General features: G+C 36.9%; 1 protein-coding gene across 6 annotated transcripts in view; it reads left to right on the forward strand.

Moving 5' to 3' along the window:
- The window catches only part of RIMS1 (regulating synaptic membrane exocytosis 1), a 445434-nt gene that overhangs the window by 395663 nt on the left and 27673 nt on the right, over positions 1 to 22098 (forward strand). Inside the window, exon 1 of one of the 6 annotated variants that reach the window (XM_090282655.1) lies at positions 17682 to 17789. The exons of the other annotated variants lie outside the window; for them this stretch is intronic. The gene's annotated coding sequence lies outside the window, so the exon portion shown is untranslated. Of the gene's footprint in view, positions 1 to 17681; positions 17790 to 22098 lie in introns of those variants that run through there. 6 annotated transcript variants of the gene reach the window in all.

The raw sequence follows: 22098 nt of genomic DNA on the forward strand, positions 1-22098 counted from the left end.
TCTTTCCCAAGAGTTACTTCATTCCTGACAATGCTCCAGCTGGACTTCCTTTCCTTGAGATCACAAAACATACCTTAAAGCTTCCTTTTTTTTGTATTGGACCTAAACCCTCCACCTGGAAAGTTCTTAATCTGTCATTTTGCTTGTCAAAATCCTTCTCTTTGTTTAAGCCCTGTCCAAATTCCAACTTTCTATCGGGGCTAACTAACAGTGATTCTCTGAACTCCTCTAAGGCTTTTTTTTGGTTCTTATGCAATGCTGTTTAAGTACTTCTCTGCCCCATAAATATCTTGTTACAATAAAAAGTTTAAAGTTACTCAAAAATAACCATACAGCAGGTATTTTGGGTCTCATACAACATAGTGCCTTTAATGAAGAAGAACCTTAATAGAAGTCTGTTGGATGGGTGAGTATGACGCTTGCTCAATGAGAATATCAGGCTCAGATTTTAATTAATTGATCATACTTTGGTATTTCACTTAACATTGTGACATGCTGGGTAAATTATAAAGGCAACTTTTCTTCTGTGTTGTGTTATTTTTAGGAAATCAGTATACTTTTATTTTGTAACAAGTTATTTTTATTAATTGCTACCTCTGTTTCCCTCCCCAACCCCCACTCTCTCTTTGCTTATATATCCCTCCAAAAGCACTTAAACATTGATCTGGATATATTTTACTGGATAATTCCACCTTTTTGCTTTTAAGTTTCAATCCTTCTATGGACACCAGATAATTATCATCTTACAGTTTTTAGACAGTAGATGAATTAGTGTAACTTCTTTACCATTACAGTAAAAATTAAGTAACATTTTATTAGATAATTACTGAAAGATAAAAATTTGTTTTGATAATGATTAAGATACTACAGTTTCTAATACCCTCTTCCATATATTACTTCATTTAATAAAGGTCTGCCTATAAACCTTGTAGAAATGCTTAGGTGAGAAATACTCAAATACCCAGATCTTTTGGAAATCTGTTTGTTGGGGATAGAAACAGAGGATCCCTGTGCATAATGGATCTAACAGAACTACTTTGTAAGTCAGCTAGTGAATTCTTACATTGAAAATAAAACTTTTGATGTCAGGCCAGGACATTGTGATACTTATTACAAAATTATTTACATTGTAAGGATTCTTTTCTTATAACTGAAGAGTGTGGCACACAATGACTAGTCATGTTCTAGTGAGGCATTAACAGATTTTATGTTCTCGGACTATAGGAGAAAAGTAGCAATCAGTATTTCAGATTCAACCTCAGCACTCTAGGATGTTTTGTAAATGGAAATATCACATTCCTTTAGCTATTGATTTGAAACTATAAAACTGAGAATTCATCAAATAGCAAATAATCATATACTTAGGGAAGTTTCAAATTAAAAGGGATTATAAATTACAGGTAATAACCAAATAAATTTATATTTTTAAAAGCATATAGTTGCATTGAAACACTGCTGTTATCTAATGAAGTAAAAGTATATTAATTGGGAAATATAAGCAAATCAATTAACATTAGAATTTGGTATTTTTATCACTTCGAATTTGAAGGTGTAAGAAAGAATCTTTGATCTGTTTACCTGCATTGTAGAAACTGAACATAGATGCAAATCTTCTAGTGGGGGAGGGTCTTGAGAGAAAGTCTATTGATTAGAAATCCACAGGAAAATAAATTCAAGAGGTAGTTAATTGAATGTAGATGATTTAACCTGCTGCTAAAAATGCCAAGTTCTAAATACTTAAAACTTCTACCTCAGGAAATTAGTTTAAAAAAGTACCAATTGACATATATGTCAGAGACTTACTGAGAAGACTGATGAGAATAGGAAAAATTTACCATCAAAGTGAGAATTTACTTTCGGTTTAGTCTTTGGCTTTCTGTAATGCTTAATAATATTTCCGTCTTCTCATGGCCCATTCTTTATTGTTTGTTTTAAAGTAAAGTCTCAAAAGCATTATATTTAGTGGAGAAAAGCCATTCACCTTCATAAATGATATACCATTCATGTTAAAAAGTTAATTTTGACAATCTATTTATACAGTACTTTGTATACCATAACAGGAAGGACAAAGGCTGAATTCAAATTTTTCATGTTTTATTAAATGCATTGACCAGGAAGATAAAACATTTTTTCCCAGAAATGCTTGAATTTGGTCAAAGTTTAATTGCAACTATTGATTTTAATTTCCAAGGTGCATAAGGCCTGACTTATTGGTCCCATGGGGAGAAGGCCTGAATCATAGTGACTGTAATAACTGAAATCTGTTGACTCTGTTCTGCCAATGGTGCTGGAGGCAGAAGCCTGTCTCCTCAAGACTCCTGCCAGTGTTTTCAATTCATAGTCAGCATGCCCTAGATTCTCTGGCCCAGAGAGCACAGTTTGACAATTTGGTGCACATCTTTTTACTCTGTAAAGGGCTTAGTGACGTTATTCAATGCCGGTTGTCTGTTCTTTTGTTCTGTTTTTATGCTTGTATAGTTTTCACTGTGGCACTCCCTTCAGGCATTTGAGAAAAGCCTGTGCCTTTAGACCTCTACACTGAGTATTCTTCATGGGAGGCAGGAAATAGAAAGCATCTTCCTTGCCCTCCAGTTGTTTAAAAGTTCATGTACTAAGCAGTGTATCTGCAGCCAAAGGGCCATCCTCCTTTTATAGAACTTGACCATTTACAAAGCCTCCAGTGCTCACCACCCCAGAAGTGCAAAACAATTGAAAGCTTTTAAAATAAGAGCCCAATTATATTTGAAAAGATTAGGAATGCGTTAATTGAGGAAGGATTCCTAAAGTGAGTTTTAAAGTTAAATATAATATAAATATTTTCTTTATCCTCAAAGTTTCTATAACATGTAATATGTTCTTATTAATTTTTTTTTCTGGAAAATAATTATGAGAAGTATATATAGTTGAAAGGAGTATAAGTATTTTGAATTTTATATACATTAATTTTCAAAAAAATTTTGCTTTTTATACCATATCATACTAGCATTTATCTTGTTCGTTCTTAATTATGTCCTGCTCACTTCCCCAAGGTAAAAAGAAGCCATTATTTTTGTTTTAAGCTTTACCTTTTTTCCCCGCCTTTAAAGCTTTAGGTCCATAGTTCCTGAAAGCATCAAATTGTTTGCCAACTTAAATAACTGTGGCTGCTGTTTTCATTCCCACTCAGCACTGGCAGTAATGTTTATATGATGCCAAATATTTCATTCATCCCACAGATATTTATCAAATGCCTATCAATAGCTAATAAGAATGGCTAATACATGTTCAGCCTGTATTATGTGACTGGTCCTGTATAAAGCTCTTATGTGTGTTGTCACATTTAATCCCCTCAATAATCCCATAAGATTGCTATGAGAGATTATGTATTACATAGTCTGGTGATCATCTCTGTATGTGCGAGGGAAAAACAAGGCTGAGAGAAGTTAAGTCACTTGCTCAAAGTCACACAGCTAGTTAACTGGCAGAGAGGATTTGAATCTTTGAATCTTTGTCTGTGCTATAAACTGAACATTTGTGTCATCCTGAAATTTGTTTGTTGAAACCTTATGTCCCATATGATGATATTAGGTAGTGAAACCTTTGGGAGGTAATTAGGTCATGAGGGTAGAGCCCTCATGAATGAGATTAGTGTCCTTATAAAACAGACCCCAGAGAGCTCGCTGCCCCTTTCTTCATGTGAGGTTACTGTGAAAAGACAGCTGCCTATGAGGAAGAGCCATCCCAGACACCAAAACTTCTAGCATCGTGATCTTGAACTTCCCAGCCTCCAGAACTGTGAGAAATAAATGCTTGTTGTTTATAAAGCACCTAGTTTAAGGTATTTTTGTTATAGCAGCCTGAAAAAACTAAGATAGCCATTAATTACTATATACAACATGTTAAACTGTGTAGTTACCTATAAATATCCTGAATACCCAGTGTCAATGGTTAGCATTTTGTCATTTTTATAGACCTTTATATAACTAGAAAAAATATTTAATTTTGGATTCTGTTTCCCTTTATAGGGAGAAAACTATAAAATGTATACCTGTATAATTGTATACCCTAAGACTAAGCGAAAGCACATCACTGTCTTCTCTCCTTCAGTGATATACTTTATGCTATTGTTAGTCTTATTTTACTCATCAGGGAAGTGAAACATAGAGAGCCTAAGTAACTTGCCCAAGTTCATGCTAGTGAGGGCAGAGCTGGAATTTGAATCCAGCACACTGTCTGTGCTCTTGAGTGGAGCATGTCGTTGAAGTGGGCCAGTGAAGTGACACTCAGCCAGCTGTCTGACTACAGGGCCATGATATTGTACTGACACCCACAAATTGACAAATAGCTTGGGCTAATGCTATCTTAAAATGTGCTTAAGGCTCAAACACAGTAACTCTTTGCTGTTTGTTCCTTTAACAAAAATAAATTTGTTGGGCATATGTGAGTTTAGTAAATTCTACTAGGTTTTTCTGTGGGGAAGGGAGTATGTGAAGATGGGATCAGCAAATTATTCTGTCTTCTCTCAATGTAGTAAGTCATATTCAGAACGGTACTGGGTTTTCTCTGCACCAGGTCACTGCTCTCTGAGCACGCAGGGAAGAGGTTATCAAAAGAAGAAAAGATTTCCCTGGGATAGCTGGGAAGGAGACAGAAAGAGAAGTGAAGGAAGAAGAGAGTTAAAAGATGCTTGTGTACAAAAGTGTGAGTGATTTTCTGTGGTCCATGTTGTCTGACAGGCTGTATTAAGGCAGCAGGGGAGGATTATTGGGGTCCTAGGGGAGAATGTAACATGGATGTAATGAAAACACCAGGCAATTATCTATAGAAGTCACCTATCTACAAGTAGGTTGTTGGGGAGAAAATAGGAAAATGCTATAAGGAAGTCATTTGTATCTCTAGAAATGCCTCTACATGCTTATAAGAAACCTGGATTCATTTGCTCTGTTTACTGAACTGATTTATTTCTCACAAGGATAAGCCTAATTATAGATATTAATAAAGGCAGAGTTTAGTAGGTACTTATTATGGGCCAGACTGATATAATTCTAGTATCATAAAACAGGTACCGTTATTATCACCATTTTCTAGATAAGGAAACTCAAGTTCAGGAACACTAGATAATTTGCCCAGGTCACATAGCCAATAACAAGTAGATTCAGTATTTGTATGCTAACATCCATATGATTAGCCACCAGGCTGTGCTGTCATCCTCAAGTAATTTGATATATTATTAAAATAATTCTAGCTGTTATGAAAATTGACCCTAAAATGTGTAAAAGCTCAAATCCAATACAATTCTTTGTATTGTTCATTGAACAGTTTGAGCAGATGCTCATACTTCACAGTCTACTCTCCTCCATGCAGTCGTTCAGGTATCCAGGCTCTTCACCATTTATGCCATTTTGTCATATGAGTCCACATGGCAGGAGGATGAAAGGAGAAAGAAAAAGGTACATCTGCTTCTTAAAAGCCTATCTCTGGCAGTGCCACACATCATTTCTGTTATTGTTCTGTCAGTGACAGAAAAATCACATGACCAAGTCAACAAGCCAGGCACGGGGGCAGGGAAATAGTCTGGCTTAACAGCCAGTTAGTATCAATTTTATGCAATGGAAGGAGGTGAGGAGCTAATTGTCTCTCATACACATGACTTAAAATGCCTTTCATTATAATTAATTAAATCACTTGAGAGCATATCTTTTAATAAAGTAAAAATACTGGTGCCTTCTTAAGTTATTATAGGATTTATACATTGCCAGTGTAATCTGGGAGCCTCTTTTTCCCAGTTTCAAAGCCTGTTACATTCTAAAACTGGCTCCAGGATGTCTGTTTATTGCTCAGTTTTACATTTTTCAGGCTTCTTTTGGCTCTTGGAGTCCATCTTCCTCTGTTCCATGCCACACAGGCCAGTGTGTTAACATATTGGGAGCAGGGCAATGGAGGAAGGGAGGTAATTGGAAATGGTCATATCACTAGCCACACTATTTTGCCTTTTTATCTCTCTTCTCTCTCACCTCTGCTCCTCAGTTATTTCTTCTAGATTCTGTCAATATCTATAAGTAACAAACATGTACATTTATATATCACTCTTCCAAGTTGCTTTAGCAGTATTAATTTATTTAATCTATAAAACAGGCTTCCAAGGTAGTAGATTCTCTTACATTTCCTGTTTATCAGTGAGAAAACTCAAATAGAGAGTAAGTGCTGATTGGCATAGCTCAGATTTGACCCCAGGCTGTTCGGCTGCAGTCTGTTCTCTTAGCCACTAAGTTATTTTGCCTGTCAGTGGAGATAAGTTTTTCACTAAGGAAAAATCTTAAGGTAGAAATTATTTCTGATTTTAAGATAATTTTTAATCAAACTTTTAAGTATTTTCTTGTAGTTAAAATAATTTTAATGACTGCATAGCATTGTTATCCTTTAACAAAAAAGTAAAATGTGTAATATAATCCAACTTTGTTTCTTAGATTTTCTATATACTATGCTTAGTTCATTAGAGTAAGAGAATTGCTCTTGATTGTCTTAACTACAGAGGATTGTTTGTAACTTTTTCTAGTGTTTTTCTAATTAGAATAAAGATTTTGCTAGATCTATTTAGTTTTGTGCACCTGTAGAGTACACCCGTAAATCATGTAACCACATCCCAGTGTACCTGGCAACCTCTTTAGTTTTTTAAACCTTTTAGAGCAGCAGTTCTCAACCTATGGGTCGCAACCCCTTTGGGGGTCGAATGACCCTTTCACAAGGGTCGCCTAAGACCATCGGAAAAGACATATATAATTACATATTGTTTTTGTGATTAATCATTATGCTTTAATTATGTTCAATTTGTAACAATGAAAATACATCCTGCATATCAGATATTTACATTACGATTTAGAACAGTAGCAAATTTACAGTTATGAAGTAGCAACAAAAATAATGTTATGGTTTGGGGTCACCACAACATGAGGACCTGTCTTATTAAAGGGTCGTGGCATTAGGAAGGTTGAGAACCACTGTTTTAGAGGGCTTGTATGCAAATTAGTGCCCAGAAGTAAGTCCAGACTGCCTGAAATCTTCACTGCTGCTACTTTGAACACAGAACCCAGCTATCAGCATTGGCTTTCATTCTGTTTTCTAATTTCTTCTTTTTGTGCTTAGTGGTATGTTCAAATATTAAACATCAAAGGAAAGTTCATAAACCTAAATAGCCAAATAGAAGAAACAACAATTTAGTGTTGTGATTGTCCACCCAATTTGCCATCAGTTAATTCCTAAGATAAACAATACAATATGGAAAGAAGAATAAGTACTTTCACTTTGTATGCATAGTTAAGTTTTATTTTAATCGTTTAAACAATAGTATGTGTCACTTTATAATTTGTGACAGGACAAACATATGAGAGGAAATGAAATCTATGATCAATTTTATGCTGTTTATATAGTTTAGTACTTGTATACAAATTATTTAAGTATTACAGTTTAACGTGTTTTTTTTAAAGTTTATTATACAGGATTCACTTTGTATAGATATTATAATTAAATCTTGACTTCTGAAAACAAGAGAATATGTGTATTCATACTCTGAGTAACTAAACCAAAGTAACCAAAAAAAGCAGTAGCGTTATAATTCTTTTTGTCTTGAAAAGATATGTTTTAGTTCTTAAAATTATTGTCCCTGATCATTTCTTTTTCCTTTATATGCAAGAACATGATTCTGTTATTTTTTGTGTGCATGAAGATGACTGAAAACAGCATTATAATAAACAATTAATTTTTTACAGTGACAAATTGTACAGCAGTTATGGTCTCAGATTGGTGACTGCCACATCAACAGACACTGGACATTCTCATCTCTCCAGATGCATGACATTTTAATTAATACATATGTTTACCAGCTATGGCTTGCCAGTTGATTGCCATGGTTAAATGAATCTTTGGGATCTCTGTTTATAGTTTCTTTTTATATCTCCAATTCTATATTCATTAATTATATCCATTTTTCCCTTCCACTGAAACATGAGTCATAGTCTCAAATTTGCTGATAAAACAGACTTTTGACATTCTTGTCATATGCATAATGATTCCTGTATTGAGTCTCAGAAAATTAGGCTGGTATATACTAGATAGATACTTCTTTGGCATAGACAAATCTCAGCACACATAAAGGAGATTGGATATTATCATTGACATAGTCTCCCACATAAACTGGAAGGTGATCCCAGCCCAGTGTATTAAGGTTGATATTCTCTATCCAATGACTTGACATATTGAACTCTAAGAAATGTCCATTTCATGCTGACTCCAGATCTTAGTCAGAATATAATATTGCCTATTTAGGGAATCAATGAACTAAGAACTACGTTAACTCCAAATCATTAAGCTCCAAGATTTGAAATTCCATTATTTGCTTTCTGGAATTTGGAAATGTGCTGCTGCGATAGATAATGAGATGATCCATGTTTCTCAAACTCTCCCACTGAAATGCCTCTAATGGCAAAAGAAAGTAGTGCACATCTCCCGGACTAAGGGCACAGCCTGAAACAGCAGCCACAGGAGGAGGTTCTTTGAAATTTTGAGTTTTATCTTTAAAAGGCATGAAACTTTAGCCTGCCACTTATATACACTTTTATTTTACTATAAAATTATTTTCAAATCTCCCAGTAAAGTAGAAAAGCATTCTTTCCTAAATTCCATGTTCATTCCTTATCTTCAAATGCCCTTTTAAACACCACTTAATCCCCACCCCTACCCCCATTCCCCCATTTCCCCAACCTCCTGCTGGAAACAGAAGCCAAAATCTTAAGGCCAGATGTCCATACCCAAGGTTTAACTGGCAGAGGTTTTCAGAGCAACCTGAGGGCATCCTGTGGAGCAGCCATCCCTCTATCAGGTGAAGAGCCAGTTTGCTGCCAAATGGTGCACATGCTAGAGAACTACACCAGCCCCCTACCCGGAGTAGGAGTACTTCATGGGTAGGATATTTTTAAGTATGAACAATAGGTGTATAGGATTATTCTGTAAATATGTATGTTTACTTGAATCAAAATATGTACTGTACTGAGGGTCAAAAGGCCTGGATTTTAGGGCCTACCTCCCAGAGGGTGACTGTGTGACCTTCTGCAATTTATTTTACCATTTCAGCCTCAGTTTTCTCAGCAACAGGATAATAGGATTGTATTCAACAGTGCCTCTAATACTTCCAACCTATGGTTAAATTATTTTGCACAACAATGATTTTAATCCAAACTCTACACACACACACACACACACACACACACACACACACACATGTATATTCAATATTTAGCATTTCAATGAACTTGGAACTAACTTTGCCTAATAAACCTATCTCAGATATAAGCCCACTTTTCTGAAATTGCTAAGTAGCAATTATGGTAAAGGAATCATTTAACTTTCTAATTATATATGTGTTTATATATATAACAAATATGTGTTTATATGTATGTATATATATGCACATAATGGGCATAATGGGTCTGATTACTTATAGAAATTGAGAAATCAAGAAAACAAACCATTATGATAAATACTTTTTAATGACGAGTTATGCTCATCTGTTTCACTTTTCATCATACAATGATTTCCCAAAACGATAGCTGCTGCCCATCAAAAACATTTCATTTTCAGCAGTGTGGCCTCTTGACTGTAAAGCATAGTAAAATAGCATACAGTAAAAAAATTATTGTATTTATTCAATTATATGAATATGTTCTTCTCTGTTGCCCATCATGAAGAATAGGGAAAAAAATAGTGATAATACTTATCATTAAAAAATAAGCATCATAAAATATAATTAAACAAAATATAAATAAAGGCTGTGTCTAATAGGCAAGTGGAGTGATGAAAGTGATGAAGAGATCATTACTATTCTGGTGTGAGGATCATGATCTCAAAAGCATTTCAGTGAGTCTTTTACTAATGCAAAGTAAAGCTGTAAGTTTGTATGAGAAACTGGAAGAAATATTTAGAAGTGGTAGCTGAGAATGCAGAATTTTTGATCAGCAAAGGCTGCTTTTATAAATTATAGGGAAATTCTCATTTGCAAAATATTAAACATAAGTGGAAATTATGTAGAGACAGATAAAGAAGAAATTAATTTAAGCATAGTTCTCTGAGATATGAACACAGAAGGGAGCCCATTAAGTTTGTCAGGGAGGAAGATGGGTTTTGAAATACAGTCTAATGAAAGCAAGATTCTAAAATAAACGGTTGGGAGAGAATGTAATTAATAGAGCTTGATCGTTGAGAAGGCAGGAGGGAGAAGGCCAGAGAATAAGAGAGACCTATTGCATGTGACAGGAGAGATGCAGGGGAAGGACAGTTGTGGAAGTTTAGGGGCTCTGGATCTTCTGGTATATCAGGCTAAGTACCTGCCTGCTACCTAAACACTTGGATAGGATTTCAGACAACATGCTAACTGCCCTCAGGGTGCAGAACGCAGCCCAGCCATTACTGTTAGATCAAATGAGACATCTTAACCTAATGTACCAGCTAAACCATCTAATAATCCACGTAAGGGTCCTTCATCTGTGCTCTCTGAGTTTAATCTCCCTTCAAGTTACATATTAGAAAGCAGTTTACCTTCTTTCCCAAGTAGCACAGAGGCTGTTAGGCACATTTTCAATGGCCCTGCTTAATAGTGAGCATTTCAGGCAGTAGTATAAATAGCAAAGCTTATTATATTCCACATGCATTTCTTTAACTAATGGGTAAAATAACGAAGTTGTCCTGTCCAGTTGGCAAGAACTTTTCTTCAAGGGTCATGTGAAATAAATAATGCTCATAAAACATGAATCACAAAGGCAAAGTACTTCTCAAAGTTGTGTTTCAAATATAATTTATTGTGTGTTAAAGTAACTTTTTCCCAATGAGCATGTATCTGAAAAATTATTGTTAAAAATCATGAAAATGACCCAACATAGGAAATACTTGTTTTACTCAGCTTTCTAGAAGCATCCCATATCCTTCTATGTCAACCTTTATATAAAAGATTTTTTAATGTTCAAGTTTTTATAGATTTTTAAACGCAAGTTATATAAAATTTATCACATAGGTGTGTTTGCTTTAACTGGAGTGACTGGGCTAAAGCAGAACAATTTACATGTCAGAGTTTTGTTTGCCTCCTAATTCAAATTTTATACCTACCCCAAATTCCCCAGCAGAGGGTTTGGTTCTTGCTTATTCAATGAGCTGCTTTCCCGCATTTCACCTCTCTCATCACCATTAAAAAGCAACAGGTAGCATCTAGCTTTCCTAACATTTTAATTTTTGTCAAATAATGGGTTATTAAACACCCTTTCAATAATCATTTTAATACTAATTTGAAGTTTCCATTTATGTAAGTTTAATTTATATTGTGTTTTATTACCTAGCTTCTATCCAGAACATTGAATCTTTATCCTAATTATAAAATAGCCTTATGAAACATATGTTACTTATAAAACAGTCTTTTACTTATAAAGTAATCTTACTTATAAGCTATTAGCAACTGCTTTCAAACATATATGGAAACGTCATTAGTCAGATTTCCTATTTTTGAGAAGATACAGGGGATCTGCAGTACAATGTTATTCAATGTATAAATCTATAAATACCGAGTTATTATATACTAATGTAACAGCTACTACCCTTTTAGGCATCAGATCCTACCCTGGGTACTTTACATATATCATTTCTATTCCTACCAGAAAACTAAGCACTGCCCACTTTACATAAAAGGAAACTTAAGCAACATACCCAAAATTATATTCAGTGGTAGTGTCCAGACTTAAAAGTAGGTTTGTGTAGAGTCTTAATAAGGGGAAAATGTCTCTATGTGTTTGTGTGTATGGAAAAGTATCTAAAAATTGGGGGACAGACAATGTATTACTTTTGTCTATAGTTCCTTTAGCTAATTAATAAATATTTGGCTAAATGGATTCTAATTACAAATGACTCTATTTCCATTAATAATAAATTATATGTCCTGGCTTAGAAACCTAGTTTATAAATGGTAATTTTTTTCAAAATTATTTGGACATCTTCTATAATTATTCTCAGAGTTTGAATCATGAATCTTATAAATAAAAGACACTAAAGAAAATTTATCTTTTAGTTCTGAAGGTCAGAAGTTCAAAACAGGTCAAAGTGTTGGCAGGGCTGTTCCTTCTGGCCAGTCGAGGGGAGAAGCTGTTCCCTTGCATTCCCAGTGTCTGGGAGCTGTACCCCTTCCTTGGCTCCCAGGTCTCTTAAATCCTCAAAGCCAATAAGAGCTTTCTCAGGTGATATCACTCTTCCTCTGATGCTTCTGTTTCTCTTTCTCTCATAAGGAGCCTTGAGATTTTATTGTGCACCACCTCCAGCCCCCAATCTAGGATGGCCTTCTTACTTTAAAATCTGTTGATTAGCAAACTTAGTTCTATCTGTACCATAACTCCCCCTGGCCATGTAACATGGCATATGTGTTCTAGACATTAGGATGTGAACGTTGTGGGGGCAGTTCTACTTATCGCAGGCAGATTTAGGTCATATAAGGTTGGAGTTTATGGAAAGGCCTCTTTAAGAATATGAATGAACAAAATCACAAACATAAAAGTAAACAATAAACACGTATAAAATGAGGAAAATGTGACACAAAATACAGACTTTTAAAAAGGCAAACTGCATAAATATAGTCTACTTAACCTGAACTAATTTTATCCTCAATTGTCTAATATACCTGTCTAGCAGACAAAATAGCTGTATGATAAAAATGCCTTATTCAAAACTTTCATTTGTTTTGGCTAAATTAAAAACAAATAGAATGCTTACCAAAATTATGTCTTCAAAGTTTGGTTTTTAACCAACTCTTTATTCATTTTTATTTATGTCATTTTTTCCCACTAGTTCAGTTGTTCAATTCCTTGGGTTTTGGGAGATGTGACACAAAGAATAATGGAATCTAGGGCCAGAGACCTGTGATCAAGTCCTCGCTTACTTATTAAGTAAGCATCTAGTATGTGCCAGGTACTGTGCTGTCTCAGAGGATACAGTAATAAGCAATGTAGAGGTGGTCCTTGCCCTCATGGATCTTACAACATAGCAAGAAAGACAGACTTAGGAAAGCTGTCTAAAGCACTTTATATGTTATGAAGAGGTGGAGGGCCCTGTGAGTGTCCTACATGGACCGGTGGTACTGAGATTTTCTCCAGGACCTGAGAAATGAAGCAATGGTCTAGGCAGAGGGGAGCAGTGCAGGGGAATGGAGATTTCAGGCAAAAGAAGTATTATAGACAAAGACCTGTAATAGGAAAGCTGCTACTGGTTTTGAGAGGTAGAAGAATACTATAATATAGGGAGAAAGGGAGAAAGTAGTGTAAGGACATTCTTTAGAGTAAGTTGGGACCAAGTTCAGGGGGGCCTTATGACTATGCCTAAGATTTTTGGTTTCACCTTAACTGCAGTAGAATACCACTGAAGAGTTTTTGAACAAATATGTGCCAGGATTTATTTTGGAATGTCAGGCTGGGAAGGAGGGAGAGGCAAGAGTAGGTGCAAGGAAATTGGAATGAAGAGGTTATTTGTAGTTGAATTATAAGGACATGAGTTATTAAGTACCTTTTCTTCTTCAGAAGGATTCTGGTTATGTATGCTTTTTCATTGACAATGACGCTTTTTAAAAGTACACTATTCATGAAGCACTATTTAAGACATACAAAGAAATATAAAGCATCCCTGATTGGTTGCTTTTATGCCGAAAGATGCATTTATAGTCAGTTTCTTTGACCAGGTACTTGCATTTTATTTCTAATTGTATAGTGAACATAGTTTCCCTAAATACAGGCATTTCAGGCACCAACAGACTGGGTAAGGGGATAATAGGGGAGTTAGAAATTTCCTTCTGAAATCATACCAAGCCTTATTGAGCTGAATTTAAAGGTTATCTGATTCAGTACGTGAGATGGGGGAGGAGAGACAGCCTCATCACATCCATCCTCCCGTTCTTGTGGGTTGAACTCATTCTACAACTTTTTCTGATCATGGAAGCAGTCAGTGCCTTTCTCGCTGGCTTCCAAAGAACATACCTTGTCTTTTGTCCAGTCTTCTGCCATAACCTTCTGCATTCCAGGTGTTTCCCTCTGCCTGTTCAGACCTGGCCATAGGCCAGCCTCCTCACCTGCTCCTGTTGATGGAACTGTTTTGGATGCCCCAGTTTTCTGCTTTAAAATCAACAGTGGCATCCTGTCTGTTTTCTGTATAGTTTCACATCATCTTTAACTTTGCCACAGTCTAGTGCCCCTTCTGATATAGTTTCTATCTCCGTTTGCTACACTATGGCAGGAAACACGGCATTGGGATACATTTCTCTGTTGACGGAGGTATAATATACCTTTGAAAAGAGTAAAGCTGGATAGCCATGGAGGGATTTTCTCTCAGGAGAGGACGCATATCTGAAGGAGGCTCTGCTCTGTGTGCGCCTCCTGTGTGCTGTCTGTGAATGTTTGTCTTTTATAGTTTATGTTAGTAAAACTTACATCATTCTAATTTTTATAAAATACTAATCGAATGACTAAAAAAAGTTTTCACTTCAAATATTGGCTAAACCACATAGTTCCCCATCCTTTTAAAATAGAGGAAGCTTCTCTTTGGCAACTGTGTTGGTTGGACTTCCCTAAAAGCAGATTCCGAGACAAAGATTAACATACCAGCGGTTTACTGAGAGGTAATCCCAGGGAAGCACCAGGATTGTAGGATTGTAGGGAAATGAGACCGGGATAGGAAGTCAATACACGGTATGTTATTTAATAGCTCAGTACTCTGGGCAGCTCAGAGAAGGAAAACTCTGACTCCAAAAAACCTCCGCTGCCTTGCGGCATACCTCTTCAGGGGAAAGGCTAAGGGAGTAAACCCCGACAGAAAATCCGGAGCCGGAGTCCCTAAGGCGGTTCGACGTTGTAGTCAACACCGGCAACTCCTGCGGCGCACCTGAACCCAAGCTGTATTGACTCCGTCTTTCCCTTGGACCCTTCAGCTGCGAAGAGAGGGGGGGTCTGCTGCATGGGCAACAGCAGACCCTCCATATCACTCTGCCCAGGCTCTGTAGCTTCAGCTTCACTGGAGAGGACACTCCAGCGTCATTGCAAGATGTCGATTCAACACGGGAGGAGACAGATACCGTGTCACTCCCGAGTCGGACTGCACAGCCATTCTCGGCGGTGCAGATAGACTCTTAAGAAGCTACACCATCGTCTCTCGAGACGGACGGCTGCTGCCGACTCTGGGCAGCTGAGACTTGATTCCATTTGGGGCTCTATGGGAGACAGTATAGAAGTGTTTCCCCTGAACGTGAAGATACTAGAGCATTTATCTGACAGCTCCCATTTGTCACTGGCTGAGGACTGCTTCCATGGTCCTCAGTTTTCCTGGCACTTTATGCCTCTCATCCGTGTGGGCCCAGCTGACGACAGCAGTTGGAAAGAGCCCACAGTGGAGAGTGAGTTGCAACTGCCTACAGTGAGGCCCCATCCCTGCAAACAGAAACAGTGAGGTCCGTGGAGGTATGGGCAGGGTACCAGCAGCATCTGCCGCTGAAGCCTTCTGCCCAGGGCCGTGCACACTGGGCTTTACACAAAGGCACCCAGCTGCTGGGGGTCTCTCCAGCACCCCTACAGGTAAAGAGAGACAGCCGTGAGGTCATTTCCACTTTCCTCACTTGTCCAAACGGACAGTATTTTCTTGTAGAGACACTTTTCTGCCTCCCCTCTCTGTGCCTTCTATTTCCCTTTGGGGCCCTCTGGCAGAACTACACTCTGGTCCATACTCCTCCGTCTTTGTCCAGGGCATCCCACATGGATATGGCTGCCCTCCTCTGTCAGGGCCCCCCACATACACTCTGTGATGCACAGAAAGCTCATAATAATTTAGGGCCCATCTGTTTCCAAACCTAATTAATTAGTTTTCTTTGTTTTTGTTTTTTATTTTTATCTATCACATAGAACACATCTTATTAAAGAGATTCTCTAATCTGATGCATAAAATTGTTAACAAAGTTCAGATGACTTCACATTATTTTTTGAGGGTAATTGAATTTTATTGAAGTGATGGAGTTCTCAGGCTGGGATTTCAGGTGTCACAAGTGTGGTATCACCCCAACACACCTCTTAAGGACATCCAAAAGAATAAAACCAGCAGCTTGAGGGGGCTGCATGCTGGTAATGAAAGACTGACCAGATGCCATTTTATATTTGGAAGTTTTATTGTCTTGTCCCTTTTCATTACACTGGCCCCAAATTAATTGCTTCAGTTGTGTCAACAAAGGTGCCTCCATAATACACAAATGTCTCCTGATATAAGAAACCCAGATAAATCCCTCACATTCCAGAGGCAGATACATGATTTACCAAGGAACCACTAGGCAAAACTTTAGACTTATATGGACTTCCATTTCTTGCCATTTCACTTTCAATAACAGTCTAATTGGAATGCCACAATATCACTTGTACCCTTCTAAGGCAAGTTTAGTTTAACTTTATTTAATGTGCCCTACACACTCACTCTATGTGTGTGTATGTGTGTCTGTGTGTATACTGACTATATAATCTATCATCCTTTGAGAGTAAAAAGGAGGACATTATTAATAATATGCTCAAATAACAGGCATAAACCAAGATTGTCCTGAGTTAAGAAGTATGATTACCCTGCTACCTTCTACCTCCTCGTGCCCTTGGCACAGCACTGTAGGGAAGAAGAGGGAAAAGCAGGACACTGGACTCATAGCCCGTGGTACCATTGTGGTAGTAAGGTGGAGCCACAGAAAGTCGTGGTAAATGGTTCTGTTGCTCCCATTTTCCCTTCCGCAAAGTGGTGTGCTTAAAGAGGACGTAGGTTTTAGAGGACATAGGTCTTAGCTGGAATTTGCTTTTCTCTGGGGGCGTTTGTTTTGCTGGCAGTGACAATGTTACCACATACTAGCTGCTACTTAACTCTTGAGCTCCAGTTCTTATATTTGTAAACTATAGCAATGCCAATACCCATAAAACAGGGTTCAGGGAAATGTGTGTAAAGCACTGAGCATAGGCCTTGGCAGGAAAAAGTGCTCAACAAAAGCCGAACCCTCTTCCTTTCCTGTGCTTTGCCATTTCTCTTATCCCAGTGCTAGTCCCCTGGCAGGAGGGCGGGGTGTGCGAGGCTGCTGGGGAAGCAGCCGACCGCATAAATGCTGACTCTGTGCACTCTGCAAGTGATCGTGCTGACAGCTGATGTGTGTCACACGTGTATTACAAGTGCCAAGTGGGCGAGATGCAATAAATCACTGTGGGACCTTACTCTTGCTCACGAGAAAGCCCTTTAATAGGAGATAGTTTATTAGCCCTGAGCGTTACGTCCCTGATATTTCTTACATAACTAGAGAAGCCATGTAGAATTTAATAAACGATATTTTTATTTCATTTCAATTAAATGGCTTCATTGTGTAGTTTATTTAAAACTGTGTCATGTAGCAATTTTCAAATTGTGGCTATTAAGCAGTTTTCAAATTTATGAGATGACACATAGCAAATTACTGAGTGATTTTTCACTTCATAATTTTATAGTAAGCTACAGAAAAAAACACTCTTGACAGAAGCAATTTAATCATACTGTGTGTATGTGTAAGAAAGAGAGAGGAGGGAGAAAGATTAAGGGGGGAGAGAGAGAGGAGAGAGGAGTGAGATGACTTCGCAGAGAGCTCCCTCTGATATTCTACCCAGAGACACAAGTTACTTAAACCAGGGAAAAGCTTCTGCAGCTTTCAGTCTTCTCCTGAGACCAACTTAATGCTGATTCTTAATTTTTTCAAGATAAACAAGGTAAGTCTATGGTACGTGTCTGAATTTACTAAGTCCTAATAGGAGTCTGTTAATTTAAAACTTTTCACGAAAATGGAATCAAAAGCCAAATTTCTGTGTTTGAAGCTTTCAATGATGTCTTCACAGTTTTCAAACAAAGGTAGTGTTATTCTTGAGATTACTAATATTGCATGAAAAATGAAAATTTAAAAATTCTTATCTTATATAATAGAAGAATGTTGCTACTGTGTAAAATATATGGTATATAAAATTGTCTAAATATTGTTAACTTTATACCTATACTTAAAGGATTCAAATGCTGAATTTGAAATTGAACAGTGCTTAAATTTACTAGTACTAAAACACACATCACAAAGTTATATTTTTATTTAAAGTAGTTTCATTTATATTTAACATTGTGTCAACTGTGTTGCATACCTATAGTCCTTTGACACATAATTGAATGCAAATATTTTATATAAACATTAATTTTGGAAATTTAGATGTATATTTACTCTGCATTTTGAAATTATAAATTATATTTTATATTTAGACTTCAAATATTTTCCTTTTGTTTTGTTATGTTCAGTCATGGACCATAAAAGTGTAACATTTTGTGTGAAAAACTTATAATGACTCATCTCAACTGTTTTGTTTAAGATAGCTTATACTTTTTCCTTAAGACTACCTGTTTATAAAGATGTTTCCCAGCAGTATTTCAGAGACAACAATTAAAATTCTCAAGTAAGAACCAAGTTTTAATTATCCTTAGATAGAAAAAAACATACATGTCAAGAATGTAAACAAATTTCAAAAATAGACTTATTCTTTCAGATAAATTATGAGAAGTATAATCGGGTAATTTTTTTTTTCTTAATTATTTTTCTTATTCACTCGTGCTGATGTCAACAAATAGTCTGGCTGAAATTGCAAGTTTTGTTATCACTAAAGTTTGTGCCAGAGAATGCTTTGGAAAAGGACATTCTTATATATTTTCAAAAACAGTGCTGTTCTCCAAAGACTAAGCATGTAGTTACGTGCTTAGATAAAACCAAGACTTATTAGTAACTTCCTTTCTTGCTTCTTACAAAGAACAAAAACTGAATCAAAACTGATGGAGGGCATTTAAAGCATTGTATACATTACCAAAGAAGGTCTTCCACATACTGCTTATAAGTATTTTTCTTTCTTTTTTTTTTTTTTCAAGTTTATATTCTGAGTAATACTTGCATGGAATTAATTCTTAATTTTAGTTTCAATTAACACTTAACATTTATCTTAACAAGTAGGGTTTATCCATGGAAAGAAGGTATAAATATACTTAGAATGCCTGCAACACATTTGTGATTTATATCTTTCCCTCCCCTAATTCCTAACTTAGTTTATTTGTCTTAAAAGGAATCTTAACATCTGTTTGGTTTTATGCCATCATGTGAGCCAACTGAGTGAAATGTCCTCTTGTTTCTTATCTGTGCTTATTATTAAGGGGCAGCAAGAAATTATTTTTTTACTAAAGTAAAAAAAAGTTTATTTTTTTCTCCTTCCCAATTTAAAGTTGGTGTAAGACCAACAATACAGAATCAGTATAGTAAGGAATTTTTTTTTTTTTTTTACCTGATTGACCAATTAATAGAAACACCTCAGGGCTTCTATGAAGATATATGTAATTAATGCTCTAAGCTTTAGTTACTGAGTCAGTCAGCAACTCACTCGATAAACATTTGCTGAGCCCTACTCTTTCACAGAGTACTCAGTGGAAGAGATATGAAAACATATTCAGATGAAAAATAACATATAACTGAAAGATTTTATTGAAAGTCAGTTACATACATTAATCTAAGTGTTTTCATAGAGCAGTTCATAGTCAATTACCAATTTGCTTATAGAGAAATAATCACTGTAGGAGTTTAGAGAGCATAATGACTGCAGCTTAGGCTGGTCACCTCAAAGCATCTACTTACTATCCAGTCTGGTCTTCCAGGACTGGTAGGGAAAAGACAGGAAGCATATCTGAAGTAGGTGGGAGATACAAGGCAAAGCCTGGAGGCAGACAGTGTCAACACATGAACAGGGAGCAGGATGTTACCAGCTTGGCTGAAACAGGGAGTAGAGAGAGAGGCAAATATGGCAGAGTTGGTGGGAATAAAATATGGGAGCCCTGTAAGTGATGTGCTGGATTGTGGGAGAGCCGGTGAGAAGGGAACAGGAGACCAACATCTTTGTGAAAATGAATCTGTTGTGGTTGTACAAACCCAGTTAGGATGACAAGAATCTTACCATGGGGAGACCCACTGAAACAAGAAAGGAATAGGCAGAGGAGTTAAGGCAGTAAGTGTAACAATGGTGACCATGTTTGATCATGGAAAAATGGAAGTTTCTTGAACAGAATGGGAAATTAGTAGAGAAGGCCAGTAGATCTGTAAACCTGTATCAGCCAGGGTCCAACTAGAAAAGCAGAATCTGTAAGAGATTTATTACAAGAAATTGGCTTAAGTGAGGGGTGGGCTCAGCACATCTGAAGTGTGCAGGGCAGGCATGAGGAAGGGCTGGCCAGACCTCAGACCCTGGCTGAAGCTGCAGACCATGGCTAGAATTTCTTCATCAGGGAAACCTCCCTTCTGCTCTTACAGCCTTTCAACTCATTGAACCAGGCCCATCCACATTGTCCGAAGTAGACTTTCTTATTTCAAGTCAACTGGTTATGAACTCTAATCACACCTACAAAATACCTTCATAGCAACACCTAGATTTGTGGTTGAAAACTGTAGCCTAATCAAGTTAATATATCATGTAACCATCAGAAACCTCCAAAGTGCTATAAACTCCAAGGTGCTGGTAGGATTTCTTACATGAAAATGGCCAGAAGTCTATTAGAAATTCAGAATTGAGGCTCAGTCAAGTTATCGGTGTGGAAGATAACCACGTTGGGAGTTATCCATGTGAGGATAACATCCATATCAGTTGAGAGAATTTATGGGAGATGTCAGAGAAGGCTGTAAACTTCTATGTCAAAAGTGAATTATGGGAAGAAACTGTTTTTAAAGGGCAGATTAGATGAGTTAACTGCCTGGCTGGTGTGGGTTGGTCGGAGCATCATCCCATAGACAGAAAGGTTGCTAGTCTCATTCCCGGTCAGAGCACCAATTTATGTTTCTCTCTCTCTCCTTTCCTTTCTCTCTCTCTGGAATCAATAAATATGTATTTTTAAAAAGCAGAAGAAGAGTTAACTAAAAGATAAAAAAGATTAAATAGTTATGAGAACCCTTGGCTGTCCCTCCCTTTTCCATACTTTCTCCTCGTTTCCCAAGATTTCCAAGGCAGTAGAACATTGCTGTGGCTCCTCTCTTTCCTCCCAGACCCAGAGGTCCCAACAGGATTTGCACTGTGAAAAAGCCAGTGGTTTTTATTGTGAACTTTGAAAGTACAATTTAAATAAGATTGCAAGTATCTCAGATATAAAGAATGATGTATATATTGCAGATAGTAAGAAATTAGAGGCACAACTCTTTTGATTACTGAATGGAGAGGCGTTCTGAGGACCTTTGCCCCACAGTCTCAAATGCTCTTTCCCTTCCTCACCTGTCTAGTAAATTTTTTGTTTAACCTTCTAGGTACATCCCTAGTATCTCCTTGGCTGTAGGAAGTTTCTTAACTCACCCAACAGAGATGTTAAGTTCATCACACGCCCATCACTCACGTAGGCATAATTTATACTTCTTACCACGCTCAAATAGAATTGCTTACATGTTTTCCTTCCCCACCAGTCTATAAGCTCCTTTCAGTTTTAAGTTCACTGATGCCTGTAACAACACTATTTAAATGCTTAATCTATATTTGGGAAATGAAGGGTGGGTATATATGTCTGTATGTGAGAAAAAACATACAGAAGGCAGACCAATATATATGTTTATAAACAGTTTGTGTAAGGAGAAATTTTTTAACTTCTGGAGTTTTAAAAGTAGAATTTAAGAGAATAAGGGGGAGAAAAGGGGGGATTTGATGGTAGGAATGCTGCAGAAGAAGAGGGAGACCATTGTTCTAATACAGGGATGGAAGAGGAGAGGTTTGTGTGTGTAAGTGTTCAAGTCAGAAGGGGAGGAAGGGGGGCAGAAATCTATCTTCCCAGAATAAAAGACAGATTGACTTGAGGTCAATTAAAATCTGCCTTCTCCTAAGAAGAGGTGATTTTTGTTGATGTGAAAAACCTGAAATTTTTAAACTATATTTGTTAATTTAACTTTAATCCAAAGCATTTAAAGTGTTCGTAACAATGAAAGTGCTGTTTCTTTCCTTTTTCTTGTCTTTGTGTGTGTGTGTGTGTGTGTGTGTG

This window comes from Furipterus horrens, unplaced genomic scaffold (assembly GCF_987537825.1).
Source record: "Furipterus horrens unplaced genomic scaffold, mFurHor1.1.pri manual_scaffold_6, whole genome shotgun sequence".
Lineage (NCBI taxonomy): Eukaryota > Metazoa > Chordata > Mammalia > Chiroptera > Furipteridae > Furipterus > Furipterus horrens.